General features: G+C 32.8%; 1 pseudogene across 1 annotated transcript; it reads left to right on the top strand.

The window, feature by feature from the left end:
* Positions 1 to 2,941: 2,941 nt before the first annotated feature.
* On the top strand, positions 2,942 to 7,308 carry LOC145120790 (cleavage and polyadenylation specificity factor subunit 2-like; annotated as a pseudogene). The gene is made up of 18 exons (XR_013714361.1): positions 2,942 to 3,200; positions 3,428 to 3,571; positions 3,674 to 3,754; positions 3,825 to 3,967; positions 4,043 to 4,158; positions 4,267 to 4,361; positions 4,491 to 4,642; positions 4,730 to 4,787; positions 4,888 to 4,995; positions 5,119 to 5,368; positions 5,477 to 5,649; positions 5,723 to 5,815; positions 5,906 to 6,004; positions 6,088 to 6,219; positions 6,308 to 6,352; positions 6,568 to 6,742; positions 6,846 to 6,920; positions 7,008 to 7,308. The product of XR_013714361.1 is annotated as a cleavage and polyadenylation specificity factor subunit 2-like (transcript).
* Positions 7,309 to 9,131: the final 1,823 nt, after the last annotated feature.

Below are 9,131 nucleotides of genomic sequence, written 5' to 3'. Positions count from 1 at the left end.
AAGTTTCAAATCATGCCACCACTTGAAGATCCATTGTCGCATATACCCACAAACTTTTCTATGCAAAATATTAAACTCTACATCTGTTTTATCTCAAGGTTTGTCAGTATTAAACACATGCATATAATAATCGTTCACATAAATAATGTCTTCCATCTTGCATTTCCAAACTTGATAATTAGAACCATTCAAATTTACAATCATACTTGTATTAGCTTTCATTGTTCAAACAAGTAACCAATAACAAGAACCAAAGCTATGATATTAATCTGATGGGAAAAATGTAACCACAATGGTAAATAACAATACAAAAATAAGCTTCATTTGACTAAACTTTCCTACTTGAATGAACCTTTTGAGGATGTAAACAAATAGAGTATTTTGTATTGCCAAAAATAAAATAAAATAGCCCTAATGCAAGTTATATGGCCAATATAATCAACCCAAAACAGTAAGTAACGAATCAATATGAGATATCGAAATTTTAGCGTAACCCCCCCCCCCCCCCCCGATAAAAAAACGAGAGTGAAAACCACATGACTACTAGAGCCGCTTTAAATCCACTATCATGAATATTTGATCAATACAAAGTCTTATCTAGATGTACTAGAGGTATACAATAAGCATCAAAATAAGGGATGCTATCCAACAACTAATAGATGCAAAGATTATTGAGGCTTTAAGACAAATCTTGACAATTCAACCGTTGGATATGAATGTCTCGAAGTTAGGAATCCTCTGTCTGAAAGTCAAAGAAAATGGACCGCTGGATCTCCAACAAATACAAAAACACTGCATGTATATCTTCAAAAACGATAATAGAGAAAACCTCTCTCTCTCTCTCTCTCTCTCTCTCTTGGTGGTTGTGGATTTTTGAGTTCATTGAAACGTTAGGAAAGAAAACACACACATATATATATACATGAGCTAAAGAAGTGGACTTTCCTAATAGCCTAAAAAACCCTAGAGAAAATCCAACAATGGCATATGGTAATATTCTTCATAGTAGGTAAACCACATAATTCTAATTTTATACATAACACATAAAATAACATATAATATAAACAAATAGTATCTATTTTTTTTCTTTTCAGAAAACACAATATATTTTTGAAGTTCTGATTTTGGCATCCAATTTCAGATAATACATAAGAAACAACTATGTTTGTGTCCAACTTCAGAAAAAAAAAAAAACAGATGATGGAGGCCGGCGTCGCTAGGGACGAAGTGTGGCTGAGCAGACGATAGAGGACAACCGGAGGAGGAAGCCTCCTTTAAGGGACAAAGCAATTTGATGGAGTATGGAGGCATGCGTTTTTATTAGGGTTAGAAAAGAGAATAAGCTCTTTAATATTCGGTTAACATTATTTTTTAAAGGACCGTGTATGATGGTAAACGTGTTGGAATCGAACACTCTTATTAGACCGAGTAAGATGTAACATCTTACGACCTAATAAGAGGTAAATCAACCAAACCTTAAAATCACATTTTATACATGTATTTCAAAGGATTTATTCCACACATTAAAATTGTGTTTTTGGTTGATATATATATATATATATATATATATATATATATATATATATATATATATATATATATATATATATTATTAATTACAAGCAATTTTTTTTTAATTTATGTTTTTATTAATTACAAACAAATCATCCGCAACAATGTACCAAATAACTTAAATACTAGTTAGGCTGGAAGGAGTGGCTCGTTAGTCAAGCTTGCCTCCAGCTCGCTACAAGACGCCAACACCACTTCCATCAAAATTCTACAAGAGTCGTTAAGTTAATCGGGTAATGAGAAAAGAGAGAAGAAAGAATGAAAGAACGTGAGTTGTGATTGGTTGGCCTTAATTTGTTTTTTTTTCCTCAAAATCAATTATAATTAAATTGCTTTACCGCCGCTCCCCATCTTTTACAAGATGCTAAGAGCATCTCTAATGAAAGTTTTTATTTATTTATTTATTTATTTTATTTTAATTATAGTGTATTACTATTTTTTTTTAAATGAGCATTTAAAATCATTAGAACAAACAATTTTTTTGTTTTTTTCTACCACTCAATATATCTTGAGTAGTCAATATAGTATGATAACTTGTATATTTTAACCCCTTCCATTTGAAAGATATGTCATTTTATAACTAATTTGTAATAGTCAATGTTTTTTGTTGTATTTTTATAACTAAAACATAATAATTTTTCATATTTTAGGTATATTAATAAAAACTCGATATAGTTACATTATATATTTTCATATTAAGATATGATTTGTATTTAAAAATGATTAATTAAATTAGATGTTCTATAAAACATTTTAGACAGATGAATGTAAATTAGTTAAATTTATAGAAAAACTATTAAAATAAGTTCAATCATTGGAGAAGTTATTTATTTAGTGGTCAAAATTAATAGATAATGCAGTGGTAATAACTTTAAGTTATAATATGGATTAACCATCGGTGACGTAAGGATTTTTAACAAATGCTTTGTTTTTTTTTGAACCGACAATATAATATATAATCTACTCTTAAACTAACACCTAAATCCTTACGTCACCGATGGTTAATCCATATTATAACTTAAAAATCCTTACGTCACCGATGGTTAATCCATATTATAACTTAAAAATCCTTACGTCACCGATGGTTAATCCATATTATAACTTAAAGTTATTGCCACTTCATTATCTATTAATTTTGACCACTAAATCCACCTACGTCCACGATCGATGAGACTCGAACCCTCGACCTCAAGGAGAGAGGGCACCACCTGATACCGCTGCCCTTTGGTAACAAATTCTTTGTTGCTTAACAAAATCAGGCATCGTGCTGAATTTACTACAAACTTTATAATAATTACTACGAGAAAAAAAAAAAAACACTTCAAAGTAAATTTTCGTGTGGCCTAAAACCTAAAGCGCTGCGTACTAGAGTTGTCGTAGTCGGCTTCTAAAACCCTCTTCTCTGTACAACGTACCTTTGTTCCGGCTAGGGAAAACAGGTCCTCGGGAGAAAGCTAGGGAAAGAAAGCCGAGAGATAAATGGGGACGTCGGTGCAGGTGACGCCACTGTGTGGAGTGTACAATGAAAACCCATTATCATATCTGGTCTCCATCGATGGCTTCAACTTTCTTATCGATTGTGGTTGGAACGATCACTTCGACCCCTCCCTCGTTCAGCCTCTATCCAGGTTTTTAATTCATCACTTTCTCGTAATCCTCCCGCTCTCGCAATTTGAATTGTTAATTTAATCGAGAATTATTAAGGCGAAATGAAAAGATGGTTTATTTAGGATCATACAGCTGAGAATTTGTGTAAGTTGTCGGAACAATGTGATTTAGAGTAGAATTAGCAGCTGCCTGTATGAATTCGCGAACAAGAAGTGTTACCCCTAAATTTTGTTAATCTCTGTTGCAGGATTGCTTCGACGGTAGATGCCGTGTTGTTGTCACATTCAGATACACTACATCTTGGTGCTTTACCCTATGCCATGAAACAATTCGGACTTTCTGCTCCAGTTTATGCAACAGAATCTGTCTTCATCACTACCTCTCCCGCAAGGTGAAACATTGATCGATGGATTATTTGTATTGCAGTATGGCATATTTATCTGGTTACTTGTAGTGGTTATTACACATCTCAGAGATGTTCCTCTTTCTGCAGCAAGTATCAGAGTTTGATTTGTTCACACTGGATGACATTGATTCTGCCTTCCAAAACGTGACAAGATTAACCTACTCTCAGAATTGTCGCATTTTCCTTGATAATCTCACCACTTTCAGGGATTAAAATTTGTTCCTTACTTGAAATATTCAATGAACTAATGTCAGGAAAAGGGGAGGGTATAGTGATTGCACCTCATGTTGCTGGTCACCTCTTGGGAGGTACTGTTTGGAAAATAACTAAAGATGGAGAAGATGTGATATATGCTGTTGACTTCAATCATCGCAAAGAAAGGTCAACTGCATCCGTATCTCATTGAGTATTTTTCAAGTCAGACTGTTCTTCTAACTTGCTATGGTGATCTTTCAGGCATTTAAATGGAACAGTTTTAGAATCTTTTGTTCGACCAGCTGTTCTTATAACAGATGCATATAACGCTTTGAGTAATCAGCCTTCTAGACGTCAAAGGGATCAAGAATTTATAGGTAATTAAGGATTCATTATAGCTGTTTAAGTAGCCTGTGTGACTGTGTGTGTATATATTATCATTTCTAATTCTTTTTGTGGATTTGTTATTTGGTTGGGAATTTTAGATGCTATATTGAACACTCTAAGAGGCAATGGAAATGTATTGTTGCCTGTGGATACTGCTGGTCGAATACTGGAGCTGCTTTTGATACTTGAACAGGTTGGTCTGCAAAAAAGCTACAATTTTTATCATGGCTGAGTCATGTTTGTGGCTATGTTCTAAAATTCAACATCTTTTTATCTTTCTCTAGATTTGTACATTATAATGATCTTTTTTCTGATGTTGCAGTATTGGGAACAACATCATTTGACCTTTCCTATCTTCTTTCTCACGTATGTGTCATCAAGCACAGTTGGTTATGTCAAGAGTTTCCTTGAGTGGATGAGTGATTCAATAGCAAAGTCTTTCGAGCACACTCGTGATAATGCCTTCCTTTTGAAGTAAGACCTTTTCATCTTATATATAATAATAATAATAATTTCTTGATTACTGTCCATATCACCTGGAATTTATACATTTAATTGCAGGCATGTTACTCTTCTGATCAACAAGACTGAACTAGAAAACATCCCAGAGGGCCCAAAGGTAAGCCAAACTTGTAATTTGGAGGTTAAAAACTTTAGTGCACTTGTTATTGTAGAAGTATGTTTATGATGGGCCTGGCATTTTTTATTTTAAATTTTAGATTGTCCTGGCTTCTATGGCCAGTTTAGAAGTGGGATTTTCACATGATATATTTGTAGAATGGGCTGCGGATTCGAGAAATCTTGTTCTTTTTACGGAAAGGGGACAGGTATATTGCTTAAAAAAGAAACTATAAAATCATGAATATAGATAGGCAAATATATATATATATATATATATATATATATATATATATATTGATTGTGACAAGTTAGAGTGTTTGTACATGTAGTTTGGTAGTCGTGCACGGATCCTTCAGTCAGATCCACCTCCTAAAGCTGTTAAAGTCACCCTTTCAAAGAGAGTTCCATTAGTTGGTGAGGAGTTAGCTGCATATGAAGAAGAGCAAGAAAAGATTAAAAAGGAAGAGGCTTTGAAAGCCAGTCTTGTAAAGGAAGAGGAATCAAATTCAAAAGCTGTGGTTGGAACTGATGTTTCCAAATCCGACCCAATGATCATTGATGGCCATGCTCAAGCTGATGGTATTTCTTCCTTTACTCTCTCTCTCTCTCTCTCTCTCTTTTTTTATTTTTTTTTATTTTTTTTTATTTTTTTTTTATGTTAAAAGATGATTTGATGGAAAATGGCAGTTGTTGGGGAAGCATATCGTGATGTTTTGATTGATGGATTTGTTCCACCTTCGAGTGTTGCCCCGATGTTTCCTTTTTATGATGACACCTCTGAATGGGATGATTTTGGAGAGGTCATTAATCCAGATGATTATGTGATCAAGGATGAAGATATGGACATGGGATCTATGGCTGTAAGTTCATTTTTCATTTTCATTCTATTTTGAATTTTTAATTTTGGATTTTGAGTGAGAGTGTGTGTTTTAGGTGGGTGGAGATCTTGATGGAAAACTTGATGAAGGCACTGCTAGTTTGATGCTTGACACAACCCCATCAAAAGTTGTATCTTCTGAACTTACTGTAAGTTTGTGTTTAATCTAAATGTAAAAAAATGTTGATGATTTTATTTACTATTGTTGAGTTGTTATATTGGAATTGTGTCTGTTTCAGGTCCAAGTGAAATGTTGTTTGGTTTACATGGATTTTGAAGGACGTTCTGATGGTCGCTCCATCAAATCAATTCTTGCACATGTTGCTCCCTTGAAACTTGTATGGATTTTGTTTGTTTTGAAAAATAAAATATATGAGAAAGAAAGTAAAATGGTTGTTGTTTGTTTATAACTTTATATTAGGTTTTGGTACATGGATCAGCTGAGGCAACGGAGCATTTGAAGCAACACTGTTTGAAACATGTTTGTCCACATGTATATTCTCCGCAAATTGAAGAAACAATTGATGTCACATCAGATTTATGTGCTTATAAGGTACATAAGAATGAATCTCATTTTTGACCATTTCATTTAATCAATCTTATCTGATTAGGTTGGTTTTTTTCCTTGGTGTGAAAACTAGGTGCAACTCTCTGAGAAACTGATGAGCAATGTTCTGTTTAAAAAGGTGAGCATTTCTGTATATGAATGATTCTTTGGATACAAAAATGAAAAATGGTGACTTTTTTTGCTTATCCTTTTCAATAATTACTTAAATCCGCCTGACAAAAGACTCTTCTTCATGTTCACATGGATTCTTTCAACTATCAAATTTTTTTTTTTTGGTGAAACTTGATGTTAAAACAAAAGTATAACGTGAAATTAAGTATTTGGTGAATACAGCTTGGAGATTATGAAATAGCCTGGATTGATTCAGAGGTGGAAAAGACAGAATGGCAGCATCTCTTCACTACTCCCCCTTTCAACAACACCTCCTCCTCCTCCTCATAAGTCTGTGCTTGTTGGAGATCTAAAAATGGCAGATTTTAAGCAGTTCCTTGCTGGAAAGGGTGTCCAGGTATTTTCTTCTTCTTCTTCTTCCTGCAACTTCAAATAAATCTACTGATTACATATTTTCAAGTTGCTGTTTATGATGATGATGATGCATTTCATATTTTCAGGTGGAGTTTGCTGGTGGGGCTCTGCGTTGTGGGGAGTATGTTACATTGAGGAAAGTTGGTGATGCCACTCAGAAGGTGTGTTAACCAATCTAATCTAAGGAATAAATATAAGTAAAAACCTAGGACCCACCACACTAATTACTTTTTTCTTTATTTGTCTAGGGTGGTGCTGCTGCTATCCAACAAATAGTTATTGAAGGTCCACTCTGCGAGGAGTATTACAAGATTCGGGAATACCTTTATTCCCAGTTTTATTCACTTTAGTTTTCATTTTTAAATTTTAAATGTAATTTTATATTTTATATTCAAAATATTTGAAGCCTTGTATTGTAGCAATTAGAAACAGACCTCAAGGTACCACCCAACCAAGACATATTTTGTGATTAAATCCTCCCTAATTAACTATAATTAGAGTTACCACACCAACGCCTCATGTTGGTGTGGTAAAACCATGTTTTTTTTACATCTTTTACAGCCTTAATGCATGAAAATGAGTATTTAAAGGAACTAATCTATAAAAATGAAAAAATCTTAAGAAATACACGCATATATACAAAGAAGTAAAAAACAGAAAAACATGCACAAAAATGAGGATGTAAAAATTGTAGAAAACATTTATATTAAAGAAAAACTAATTTAATTTTGTAAACACAATTTCGTATAAAACAAAGATGTAAAAAAGTTGTAAATAATTCTTTGTTTTTTTTTTCTTACATAAACAAAGAAAAACAAAATGGAAAAGAAGGGGATCAAACCGCCAACTCCCCCATGGTAATGAACACTCAAACCATCTACCTACATGTTCTTTACATTCAAATCTTGTACAAAATAAAAATAAATATTAGCTAAAATCATTAAAACAATATTAAAGTTAATGCCATCAGTTCGTAATGTAAGTAATAGGAATGAGTATTAAGTCCGCTAAAACTATAACAAAACAAAAGGAACGATCAACTCTCAGTTGTGTGAAGCTCACACACAAGTACATACGAAAACTAGACTGAAATTACATAAATATTAATCTTGTAAAATTGATCACCCGAACATATCGATATTGATATTTTTATTATGACAAGTCTGATGATTATCTTCATATTTGATCATCAATAAACGTTATTTTTAGGAACTTCAAGTTGTTAAATCAACCCAAGATGTCTAGGTGTATGTTGGCCAAGTCTTTAATATATTAGTACTTAATTAGTCCAAAGTGACAACTAATGGACAACTCAGTAATATAGTTTTGTCCTAATAAAGTCAATATCCTTTAAATAATCTAATTACTATATTAAACTTTCAAAGGCTGAGTTAGATTTACAAGAAGAGCTTAGAGCTTAGATATATGTGCTAGGGATATGTGTTAGGATGGAGGGAAACGGTCACCAAATTCTCCAAACCCTTCGGTGTTGTTGACCCCAAGTTGGAGGGAATGATGTTCCTGACGAGGAGAGGATTGACTGTCGATTGTGAATTGTGTGAGGAGGAGAGGATGCCCAAAAAAAAGTGAGGAGATAATGTGATGTTAGACTTAAAGAAGTTAGTTATTTTTGAGGATAAAGTTTGAGATAAAATAATATAAAGACATAAAATCAACAAGATAGCGGAGTAATATAAGAGTAGTCATTTGAGTATGACATTTATATGTATATGTTTTCCTTCTTTATTGTCTACTACATGTTTTACGCTAATACATATCAAACATGCTTTATTATTACTGATATTTATCATTTGTGTTTTTGTACATTGTGCATGTTTACTTCAAAGTTCAAACCCTCTTTTTACTTTTAGTTTACTTTTAGTTTTATTGTTCATAGAAATTCTATTTGATCACTAACCATCATTACCGTTTTTTTTTTTTTTTTTATTTTTTATTTATTTTTTTTTTTTTATGATTGACTGCATTAATATACATATTAAAGACATAACATCTTTATGAACAAAACCCGTCTGAGCTGGTAGTGTTCATAAATGTTCCATGGATTTTGTTGAGCTTGACAGTTTTGGTCCACTTTATTTTATATATAAATGGTCCCTAGATTTTGTTGAGCTTGACAGTTTTGGTCCACTTTTGATTTTTTTTTTTTGTTTTTGTCAGTTTTGGTCCAATTTTTTTTAAGCACCGATTTTTATTGTCTTGGGCGAATATGAAAAAGATCAAGTATGATGAACATGCATTTTATCTCTTTATTGCCATATGTTTTTTTGGAAACAACTTCGGCTTTGGTTATCTTTACATTCCCCGTTCTCACGCACTCAAAGTTTTATCAATTTTATTGTTTTGTTACAATA

The sequence above is a fragment of the Lactuca virosa genome, chromosome 6 (assembly GCF_052849685.1).
Source record: "Lactuca virosa cultivar CGN04683 chromosome 6, Lactuca_virosa_CGN04683_v6, whole genome shotgun sequence".
NCBI classification, from domain to species: domain Eukaryota; kingdom Viridiplantae; phylum Streptophyta; class Magnoliopsida; order Asterales; family Asteraceae; genus Lactuca; species Lactuca virosa.
Note: the sequence above shows the minus strand (reverse complement) of the source record. Positions and strands in the feature narration are given on the sequence as shown.